Raw genomic sequence first — 11,017 nt, forward strand, 5'->3', positions numbered from 1 at the left:
GACTATATTTTCAAAAAAACCAAAATTATAATTTTTGTTTCTTTTAATACACGTGATTATAAACTTAAATGTAAGACATATTCTTAGTTTTAAATTAAAAGACAATTGTTTCTTGGTAGCATTCGAATGGTTAGTTTTTTTTTTTTGATAAGAAAATGATATCTCTTTACCGAGAATTATTTTTCTTAAACTTTAAACACACCAATGATTAGAAAACACAACTTTTCCTTACTTTATATCAAACAAATAAACATTGCAGCTTACCAGTAAAATCCTGAAAAAAAAAAATTAAATTAAAATGTTATTATATACGTTATAAATAAAAGTAATAATTAAGAAATTAAATATAAAAATATAAAGATATAAATAATGTGACTCAAATTGTAACGAAAAGGAAAGAATAGGAGCCGATGTATAATTAGAAAGAATGGGGGCTATAAATACCCCATTCATTCCTCTTTCATGGCCGACTTGAAACTAAAGAAAAAAAAAAGGGGGGGGGGGGGGAGTGCAGGTTTTCTTCTTCAAAAGAGAAGGAAAAACAAACAAATCACTTAGGAATACAAACCTAGAAACTCCAAATAGAGAGGACAACCAATAACAAGGGTTCTAACAAGGATAAAACAAGTGTAGAATTGAAGAAAAAAAAGGAAGAAGGGGCCGCCTTTATTCTTGAGAAGAGAGGCCAAAATATTCAATTTACATGAGCTGAAATTTCTAAAGGTATGGACACTAGACTTAATTGTATAAAACAAGTTAACAGTTAAGTAAGAATTATGCATAAATTTCAAATTTTATAAATTAAGGTTCTTGAAGGAAAATTTGAGGGAAATGTAGAAATTGATAGAAATGAGGTTAATTAAGCAAAATAATATGCTCTAAACTTGAAAGAAACACACAAAATTGTTAAAGAAAAAAATCATTAGTTCCAAACTTAAATGGCCGATCATGTGATGGAAAGGGGGAGGAAAGGGATTATGAAATTTGGGGTTGATGAACACTTATGACCATAGTTTTGAAACCTTACCCGGTCAAGTGATCGGGTGACAGGTTAGATGGGCTGACCCGGGTCAACAAAAAAAAAACACCTATATAAAACACCTAACTAGTTACAATGCAACTTACATAAACTAAATTTAAATTTTAAACCAACAACATAATTTTAATTCAATATCCAAAACACAAACCAAATATAAATTCTAAAATATTTAAAATAAAACATCCAACAATATAAATTATAAATCAACAACACATTCACTTTTGTTGAATGAACACATTAAGTTCTTTTGTGTTCATAGGAGAAAAATTTGGATCAAATGTCGATGAAATTGAGTCAATCTCGTCAACATCTAATAAATCATCAGCATGCTCCTTTGAAACTTCATCTTCACAATCATTATCAATCTCATTAACATTTATAACATCTACATTTCAAACACAATTAACAAATGAATATTATGTTTTAAACAATATTTTATTTTAAATAATATTTATCACTAAATAATCTATCATTAATTACCATCATCTAAAGTATCTTGTATAGTCATAGTTGATAGAGCTTGGTGAAAACTCTATGCTTTTTCAGTTGTCAAAATTGACGGGTCATCTTCTACTACCTAATTTTCAATGTCACAAATTGTCTCAATATTAATTGAATCATAATTTTGTCCTTTCCAATAATTCCTATATATTACAAGTGAAGGTAAACACAATATATGTAACGACTTGGTTTTTCAAGCCCAAAACAACAGTAATTTTTTTTTTAATATACCTAACACACATGGTGCCGGTAATCAGCGAACCTGATGGCTCACATCATCAAAATACAATCTATACAATCAACATTTCATTTAAAAGTGAATCTTACATAAACACGTAATATTATGGTTGCATGATTAAAAGTTCATATTAAAAATATACATACACAGACATGAGTTTGCATTCCTATCCTACTAATAGCCATCACGAATTTAAACAAAAGGATCTAATAAAAGTTATACATTCAGTACATTGATTCATACAAAATACATTGTGATTTAGAATGCATCTACATAATTCCTTGCAAAAGTAAGTTCCCGTGTATCGGGTTTCCTAGACATCTCGTTGGTGTGACGTCCCTGCAGCAGTACAAAACATTTAAGAGAATGCAATTACTTAATAATAATAATGGTAACTAAACGATCTGGCAGTTAAATGAAGTATTAACATTTATAATTTCTTCATGTACATGTATAAACAGCTTGTAGTACATATAAATGCACCAATTTTTGCAATCAACCATGATCTTAAGCCCGACTATCCTCTTAAGGCATCATTTGCTGAGGTTAACCATTCATTCACCCTGGTCATCCACTTCGGATGCCATTAGCCAAAGCTAATCAATTGATCCTTTCGGATGCCATTAGCCGAAGCTAATCATTCTTTGTCCCGGCCATCCATTCAGATGCCATTAGCGAAAGCTAATCATTTATTTGTCATCCATTCGGATGCCATTAGCTGAAGCTAATCATTCCTTTGTCCCGGTCATCCATTCGGATGCCATTAGCCGAAGCTAATCAACCATTTGTCAACATTTAAGTGTTCGACAATCTAATATTGGTTCTAACACAATATGGTAATATTCATGTTAAAGTAATTCATTGTTCAACGTATGAAAAAGGAAGGTGCAAGTCATCTACCTGCTCCACCTGTGGGTTGTTCTTGTCTTGACGATGGTCCAATCCCGACCGCACCACCTAAGACATCAATGGTCACAAATCAGTACATTTTTATTTTTGAATCACATTCATCACCACACTTATTTCAACAGTTCATATGTTCATATTCAAGTGTTCCATATTTTACACCATTATACCATGAAATTGTTACTAGCATTTAAGTCATTTCTTCCTAGGAGGCTTATTGTAGAAATCAGCGAGAATTGGTTTGATGCAGGCTGTCCTAATTCGGCAGCGAAAACTGGTTCGCTGTAGGCTGTCAGTTCGGCAGCGAAAACTAGTTTGCTGCAGGCTGCCCAGTTCGGCAGCGAAAACTGTTTCACTGCTGGCGCCACAGTTTCAGCAGCGAATCACAGTTTCGCTGCACAACACACAACTTAGCAGCGAATGCTAATTCACTACAGCTGACACAGTTTCGGCAGCAAATCAAAGTTTTACTGCACAACACACAATTCAGCAGCGAATGCTAATTCGCTGCAGGAGACTCAGTGTCGGCAGTGAATCACAAATTTGTTGCAGACACTCAGTTTCGGCAACGAATGCTAATTTGCTGCAGCTGACACAGTTTCGACAGCGAATCAGAGTTTTGCCGCACAACACACAATTTGGCAGCGAATACTAATTCGTTGTAGGAGACTCAATTGCAGCAGCGAATGCTAATTCGTTGCAGCTAACGCAATTTTGGTAGCGAATCAGAATTTCGCTGTACAACACACATTTTGGCATGAACACACACCACACATGCTGTAACAACCCCAGCATATACACTGTCACTAAGTTCCAGCAGAACACACACATCGAAACCATCAATTTCAGCACATAATCGTTCAACAAAATCCCAGCAGAACATACACATTGAAAACCATCAATTTCAATGCATAATCCTTCAACAAAATCCCAGCAGAACACACATATGCATGCTGGCCAACCCCATAGTTAAAGCCAGCCTTCTACCATGATTTGTTATTTTCATTTTATTCATTTTTCTTTGTTAGATGTTCTGAAATTGGCTTCATTTCATTTCTGTTTCCTTGTTCTCCTAGTTAATTTCAGTTTCCTTCATAGCTTGCTTAGGTCTTAGGTCAATTTTCTTAGGGTCTTCTTCTACATTTTCGTTTCTGGTCTTAAAGAGAAGAGGAAGGGAGTTTCATGACCCATACCTTTCAAATCTAACTAAGTTTGAGGAAGGTTTGACACTATTCTTTCTCTTCTCCTGCTGGTTCTCCTCTTTCTTCTTCCTGTCACATTTTCCAGCCCTCTTTTTCCTTTCCTCTAAGCAGCTGTCCAATCTTCTCTCAAGGTCTCATCTTTCCCTCACACGTTCACAAAGCACTCTCTACTGGTTTGGTTTAGGTTTCTGTTGTGAAAGAGGAAGGGAATAACAACATGCAGCTGCTATTTTGGAAGAGGAAGGATCATCCTCTCTCTCCTCCTTGTATTTATACTCTCCATCAAATGAGGTGGGTTGTTTAGGGGTTGGTTTAGATGTGTTCTTATCCTTGTTTTAGTCTATCTAAAATTGGTTTGACCCCTCCCTCCCAGCTCCTTAAGTTAATTTTTTTTTTTAAAAAAACAAAAACCGTCGTTGCAGATGCAGAAATCGGTAGCGAAAACTGTGTCGCTGCCGATCAGGAAATCGGTAGTGAAAACTGCTTTGTTGCCGATGCAGAAATCGGCAGTGAAAACTGCGTCGCTGTCAATGTAGAAATCGGTAGCAAAAATTGCGTCGCTGCCAATAAGGAAATTGGCAACAAAAACTGCGTCACTGCCAATCATGAAATTGGCAGCGAAAACTGAGTCATCAATTCATATATATATTTTCCTCTTGGGTGTTTACAATATAAGTATTACTAATGCTACTAAATAAGATAAAATAATATTTAAGGAATTCAAGAAAAGAAAAATACTTTTGTTTCAATCTTAGATTATAGTGGACATAAACAAGGTCATTAAGCCTTTGGTGCTCCAATCTATTTCTCTTCTTGGAGTGAATATGTTCAAACATACTTCAATTTCTCTTACATCCCGAAGAACTACAAGTTTGACTTAACACTCGTATAACCAACTATTGTAGATTTGGAGCACTTGTTCCATATGTCATCTACCATTTATCTATACAAAAAATAATAATAAGTAAGAGTGTAAGACTATGTCAAATAATATTTTTAAATATAAAAATTATATACCTGGAGGCATAAGGGTGCGATTATTTATTGTGGACGCTCGACCGAAGTCATGTTCAGCATTCCTAAACAACTTCATCTCACTTGTAATCTTACTTTGCAATGGTAGATTTTCATGTGCATACTTCTCAAGAACTTTTAGAAGTCCAGAAATGGTGCTCATATGTTTATCCATTATATTTGCATCATATTGAAATCAAGGATTAAACCAAAATGCCGCTGCATAAAAATTTCTATATAGTTGTCCATCCCACCAATTGATAATGTCTATAAAAGGTTTCACTCTAGCCTTTCTCTTTTGAAATCTCCTCATTATTTGTTCATTTGCATGATGAATAGCATAATACAAATATCCCATCGAAAGCTTATTATCACCATCAACCATTCGTAGAACTCGAACTAAAGGCTCATTCATTCACACAATTATTGCACGCTCTTCCCAAAATAGAGAGTCTAGCACACTTTCAACAAACTTTTTTCCTTTACTATCTTTAGCATAAGCAGATGAGGCCCATTCCCTAGATGTCACCATAGCTCTCAACTCATCTTTATGAGCTAAAATGCTTTGCAATGCAATGAAATTGGTAGCAAAACGAGTAGGAGCTGGACGAAGTATTTCTTTTCCTCCTTGAACTTCCTCATCAAATACAATGGATAACAATGATTATTAATGTACTTTGTGATACCGGAAGCATGCTCAACAACACAACAAACTGACTGCAATTTACAAATGTCCTGGAGTATGAGGTTGATGCAAAAGCAGCACAAGGAGACTAAAATATTGAAGGAAATTCTTCAATCAATAACTTGCCTGCAACAACATAATTTGTAGCATTATCAGTCACCATATGCATAATGTTTTCTACCTTAACATACAAAACAACCTCTCTAAACAATTGAAACAACAATCTAGTAGTCTTTGAGACATCTGATTCATCCACAGTTTTCAAAAAAACTGTTCCTTTAGGACAATATACTAAGAAGTTAGTTGAAGTACTCCTCTTCTGATCTGTCCATCCATCAACCATTAATGTGCAACCAGTCTTCTTCCAAATCTCTCAAAAAGTCTCAACATAAATCTTGACTTTATCAACCATTTTTGTCAAGTAATAACCATGAATATCATGCAAGTTTGGTCCTTTATTGTAACAGTCCAACTGTACGACTCGATCAATGTTAAAAGATCCTAACATATCCTCTTTATTTGAGGGTAATTTTTTTTTTTCCCAAATATTCGGTAGAGTTTTGTTTGCATTTAGGACATCCCAAGCTATCGACTACTATCAGTTTACTCAATCAACTCATCATTTCAAGGTCAAACCTCATAATTCCACACAATATATATACATATATCTTACGAGTAAGATCTATATAAACATAGTCCAAACATCATATCATAAAATTTAAAAGAAAAGGAATACTAACATGCAAAGAAAGTATTTACAACATAATAAGTGTCCCTAAATGTTTCAAAAGGGTTAATTACAAGATAACTAAAATACTAAATGCTAAGCTGAACTTTTATAAATACAACAAGGTTTACACAAAAGTATACTATATAAACACATTAATTCCCTTTTGTTTAAGTTAAATATTTACATAAGCTTCACGAAGTAGAGTCTTAAACTAATGATCTTCCTGGATGTTTGATGGACCTGTTACATAAATAAACATACCATCATGCTGATAAAGAATATATGTATGCTCATGTAATGAATACAAATGAAGTATTAACTTTCTATCAAATCCATGAGAATTCTAACAAAGAACTTATATTTTGCTTGTAAATCTTTTAAACCCAATTAACACTCATTTGTATATTTTTAGTTGAATAATTTTATTTACTTGCATAAACTGGGTGACCTTGTAAAGTCTAATCTTGTAATTCATATCCCGACAATCCTATCACGGATGCCATTAGCCGAAGCTAATCTTGCAAATCATCTCCCGACAATCCTATCAGATTAGCAAATCATCTCCCGGCAATCCTATCACGGATGCCATTAGCCAAAGCTAATCTTGTATTTATGCTAGACTTTATTTACATTAAACATGAAATTTATTCTAATTGCATTCGCCAAAAGAATTTTAAATTATATAAGTGCAAATAGGAGGAAAATCACGCACCTGCTTCGCCTGTCTCATGACCTCCCCTTGTAGAAGATCTAATCCTGGTTGCTCCTCCTGAATCACAAGGAAGTTTTTTGGTTATGATTCCTTCAAACCGATGTTATAGAGAATTCATATTCATCCATTACTCATATGTTACATTCTATGCATGTTCATATCCTCATAATAACATACATACATATATCATGTATATTTTCAGAGTTAGTATCTCAATGTGTAAGTGTTCGTATGACTCAATTCTTTTATATTCTTATTTATAGTATTCACGTGAAAGTCTATTATTACTATCTAACTTTGAATTGTTACTATCTGACTTTGAATTGTTATTGTCTAACTTTGAACTGTTACTATTGAATTTCCAACTGTTACTGTCTGACTTTTAACCGTTACTGTTTGACTTTGAACTAATACTGTCTGTACACTCATCATATTTTTAACTATATCTAAAGTTCTAAAACTCTATTTTAAGTGAGATTGATCTCGTTTGAAAGCTAAGACACGAGGCTACCAGTTCTCTGAAGGAAGGAGAACCCAGTTCTGCTTCCAAGATAGTCAAAATTGCTCATCAACTAATCAGTCCTACTGCCCTACATAATCAGTCACGACTCAGTCTCGGTTGGTCACCCATAACTGGAGTTCTACATCTCCAAATTGAGCAAGACCAGTTTTCTTGGTTAGCTAACATTCAAATCTACAATTTCTATGATGGAATCCAATCCTAATTCCCTCATCCTCCTACCTGAAATCTCACCGAAAGTCAGGAGACAAGTCTGTCCAGATTTGTCTCCCCCTCCCCTTCACACAATAGTTTCATAAACTACATACCACACACATAAATTAACTTAATCTCATCAATAAGTACTTTTCCCCCAATTTATGTCAAGAACCCTAACCTATGATTCAATATCCAGGCATCAATTCTTTATCGAATTTAAAGAATGATTTTTTTTAAGATCATGTTTATATTACCTTACCTGGTACAAATTAAGATTTTGATCTTCAACCAGTTGAAGATTTTCAACTCCCTCCTTTCTTTTCTTCTTGTTCAATTTCTTGGTAATCCTTTGTTCTCAAGTGTTTATCCCATCTATAAACTCTTAATTCTAGATGGGTTCTTGAACTTTTAGTGTTTCTCTTTTGATTTCTCAAGAATGGGTATAAAACTCCCTATCTTCTCTCCTTATGGTTCCTATAGATTTTTTTTTTTTGTGAGGAGAAAGTATTTATACTCTATATTTTCCCTTATTTGCATTTAGGCCCCCGTTTTCCTTTAAGTGTGTTATTCTCTTCAATTAAATCCAACCCTTAACAGTACCGGGTTTATTATAATGTTTTGAATTATTTCGCTCGGAAATTTATATTCAAAAATTTCTGAATTTTTGTTTTTATTTAACTACTTGCATGAATTTCTTCACTTTTATTTATTTATTATTTTTCCTGGGGTTTACATTTATAACTAGGACCTATGGCTGTTACAACATTTATGGCATGCTGATAATACACAGAGTTAACAACATTAAATGGCACACATGCATCAATCATCCACTTCGCTAAAGCAAGATCACACCGTTCAACTGCTTCCTTCCTTTGCCAACAATTCTGAAGAGACTTTTGAGCACCAGGAGTTGTTCAAGGCATGAAATATGTCCCTAATGTTGCAGATTTCTTCTGTTTTCCGTAACTTGTAGTCGATTGTTTTACAGTGCTAGTGCTTTGAATCTTTTTCTTTTTTGCAACCTTTGGTGGTGACATATGTTTTTAGTATTGACATCCTCATCATCACCATCATCATCATCTTCTAATTGTGTAATCATCATATTGTCATGCACCATTTGTTGTGCATTAAATGGATTGAAATTTGCTTGCATTTCTCTAACTCTTTTTTTTTTTTTTTTAGCATTTCCTTTAAGATTCAAAAGCATTTGATGTCGAACATCAGGAGGACATTTGTGACATTGTTCAACTTCTCCTTTAGCTCTAGCTAAATGTTGCTTAAATCGATTAATGCCACCACCCGCAAGTACTTTAGCACAATATAAACATACTAATTTAGTTTTTTTTACATCCAACACTAAGTTCATGAGCTTCTCTACAATGACCCCATGCCAAATTTGTTCTTCCTTTACTACCACTTGACATGGAAATTGAAGGTTGAGATGATTGGGCTGTTGAAGGATCACTACTTGGAGTACTACTATCATGTGAAGACATTTTAAGTACCTGATATAATTTATAAGAGGGAATATAATTTCAAGCCCAATCACTTTGCAATCCATTCATTAGATTAACAATGATAGCCCCATGTAGACTTAATGACATTCTCATCTACTACTCCTAGTTTAGTTTCAATCACACATAACAGAAAAAGATTATGCTTCCTAGTAAATTTTGTCGAAGCTATTTTCTTATCTTGAACTAATAACAAGCAACTAGATGTGGAAAATCAGCCAAGTGACAACAGTTAACATGAGAAAGCATTGAGAAAGCAAAGTCTGATGCCATAGTAACTCCAGCAAAAGTTGATAACATCAACTAACTAATCGATGTCACAGTAACTCCATGAAACACAGTTAACTAAGCACTACCAGCTTAAATAAAAATCTAGGGAAGAATCGATGCCATAGTAACTCTAGAAAAAATTGATAACATTAACTAACTAATTTGCAGAAGCAAAAACAGAACAAACGACCAAACACACTCTACAACTTGCAGGTTAGCATATCAAAATCTCTACAACTTATGTTTGCTTAAATTTCCAATCAACTGTAAAACCAAACAAACATTACTAGCCGAAATATTTTTTGCTGTTAATAATTCTTAGAGCAGTTTCAATCTCTGGCTATAACAGTTCTTAGAACAAAACTAGGTCCTTAAAGTAGGAGGATTGACTCAATTACTAGCCAAAATATCAATAGCTTTTTGTTCTCAATCAACATTATAAATTATCCTAGCTAGTTCTAGAAGCAAATGCATTGATTAAAAATAGTGCATCAAAGAAAACTAGTTTTCTAATCCATTTTCTACACTTCCTAATAATAGAGGATTTATTATGTTGTAGAAAAGAAAAGAACAAAGAAACATACCTGAGGTTGAGATGATTTGGGCTGCGAATGAATCAATGCGATTGAATCAAAGAATAGCGAATTGATGCCAGAACTGCAAGTTCAAAACACAACCAAGAATAAACAAAAGAGAGACTGAAAGAAGGAGATTTATGAACAGAAACAAGAGTCTTACCTTTTTTCGCAGAGAAACAACAGTGATCAAGACGTCTTCTGCTCCTCTACTCAACGATTGAAATTGGTCTTTCGTTAATTAGGTTTGCTCTATGATCAATGTGTCCGCAATTCTACTTCGTTGTTCTTCATCATTTTGGCCTTTTAAAAGGCCAAAACAACGTCATTTAATGTCTATTAATATATATATAAAAAGAGACTGGGTCTTAGTCGGTTATGACCGGGTCGACCAAGTTTCACCGGGCCAACTCCTAAGAGGGTTTTTACCTCCACCTGGACTGATCCCGGGCTTGGGTGGCCGGATTGACCTGTTGGGCCGGTCCGGGTTTTAAAACTATGCTAATGGCATGTGTAGTATGTGGATAATGAGTGTGTGTGGTAAGAAGAATTAACTAGAAAAAAAAGAAAAGAAAGAGGGGGATTCTTAGTTCCTTTAGACTAAGATCGGTCAAGAGCCAAATAAAGAGAAAGAAGAATAATTCTGGTGTGTTATGTATGTTTATGCAAGAACCAATTGTAGTAGAAAGCTCACTTAGGAATCACTGATGAATTCTGGATAGATTCATCACCTCTGTTCTAGGGGATTTTGGGCCTCAAAATGATATAATTTGAGAAACGTTTCTTATAGAAATTGTATCTTGAGATGTTAGCTTTCCAACGAATCCAACCTCGCTTAATTTGGAGCTCTAGAGTTCCAGATATAGGTAAATATATAAGGAAAGGTCAAACTACCACCCTTGCTGGCAGATCT

Source organism: Populus alba, chromosome 1 (assembly GCF_005239225.2).
Source record: "Populus alba chromosome 1, ASM523922v2, whole genome shotgun sequence".
NCBI lineage: Eukaryota > Viridiplantae > Streptophyta > Magnoliopsida > Malpighiales > Salicaceae > Populus > Populus alba.